This window comes from Drosophila gunungcola (genome assembly GCF_025200985.1).
Source record: "Drosophila gunungcola strain Sukarami chromosome 2L unlocalized genomic scaffold, Dgunungcola_SK_2 000008F, whole genome shotgun sequence".
Lineage (NCBI taxonomy): Eukaryota > Metazoa > Arthropoda > Insecta > Diptera > Drosophilidae > Drosophila > Drosophila gunungcola.
In genome coordinates this window covers 321,563-322,943 of record NW_026453163.1, presented here as the reverse complement: position 1 = coordinate 322,943, position 1,381 = coordinate 321,563, and the positions used below count along the sequence as shown (strand labels likewise).

The 1,381-nt window shown below is 48.4% G+C and overlaps 1 long non-coding RNA gene across 5 annotated transcripts; it reads left to right on the top strand.

Moving 5' to 3' along the window:
* Positions 1–482: 482 nt before the first annotated feature.
* On the top strand, positions 483–1,381 carry LOC128253378 (uncharacterized). Of its 5 annotated transcripts, XR_008267438.1 has the most exons (4): positions 483–789; positions 910–1,095; positions 1,127–1,188; positions 1,255–1,381. It is a non-coding gene; the product is annotated as an uncharacterized LOC128253378 (long non-coding RNA). The 5 variants fall into 5 exon arrangements; XR_008267440.1 differs by lacking the exon at positions 1,127–1,188; XR_008267436.1 differs by having other exon boundaries at positions 1,127–1,381.

Genomic DNA, 1,381 nt, shown 5'->3' with positions numbered 1-1,381 from the left:
TGTGTTGCGGAACTGCATCTTTCCCGGAGGGCAGCGCCGGCTAGCCACGGAGTCCCAGGGCGGAGTACCCCCTATGCCCTACAGGCCGAACAATCGATTCCGACTCATCGGACGTCTCACGTCACAGTTTTTAATTTAACCTTTCGTGCATATTGCACGGACGACCTGGGATGCGAATCCTTCGATTTCTTTCGAAGAGGATGTCACCGCCAAATCACAGCTAAACCCTGTGAACTGTGCCTCGGGAGCAATTGTCCTACCTCTAGTGGACACGCCTCCCTTTCTCCCTACAAAATTTAAATCTTCTTCACCAGTCAGCATCCACGGTGCAATTGCATGTGGGTCATGCAAGCCACCGTTCGTGGGCTGGCTGGAGATATAAATAGGCGAGACGCCGTCGACTCGGCTATCACATATTTTATTTGTTAATTGGGCGCCATATTGTTGCGGAAATGCATCTTTCCCGGAGGGCAGCGCCGGCTAGCCACGGAGTCCCAGGGCGGAGGACCCCCTATGCCCTGCAGTCCGAACAATCGATTCCGACTCATCGGACGTCTCACGTCACTAACTTGACGATTTACCATCTCTATCACAAATCAAAACAAAACAAAGTTATATTTACATAAAAAAACTAAGACAATTGGACGAAATTGGTGGCTTCGATGTCCTTGCCACAACGCACCCACCCAACCTTGGGTGCCCCAAGAATGATGTAGGAGGCACACACCATCTCCGGCAGACCGGAGTCTATTCCTGGTGGATTAGGATCGGCTCATCTCCCCGCCCAAGGTAACTTACACAAACATCTCGGTAGCTTGTTCAAATTTAATTTTGGGCAAGACTAATAACAAAATACATTCATTATTGATTCCTACTAATAATCTACTCTTTTCGATAGAAACACTTAAGGCCGAACTCAGACCGTCGCCCAGATGAGAAGCGGTCAAAGCGGCAACAACAGAAGGGAAAATTTTAGACGTTTAAAATTACAAGTGTTCGGCAAAATCGCCGCACGACACTAAATTGGAGGCGTTTGCCAACCGGGTCGCCTAATCCTGAAGAGCTCCAAGGGAAAAGAAGGGACGTGCTGAAAAGGTAAGTCATTCAATTTCGGGACCCAATTTAGACGTAGTAGTACGCGCGGCTAGGGTTCGGAATTAAGCCTCTAATTTTAGATTAGATTTCACAGTGAGTACTTGACAATCTTGACTGTATGATATCACAAAAATAATAGCTAAAACTTATTTATTGCAGAGTTCAACGTCGGATGTGGTTGAAGCTGCAGCCAGAAGAGAAAAATCGCTAGCGGCGAAATCCAGCGCGAGTCCGCACGGAGCCAATTGGTCCGGAGGATAGCGCAGCGTCTGCGTAAGAGGGGCCA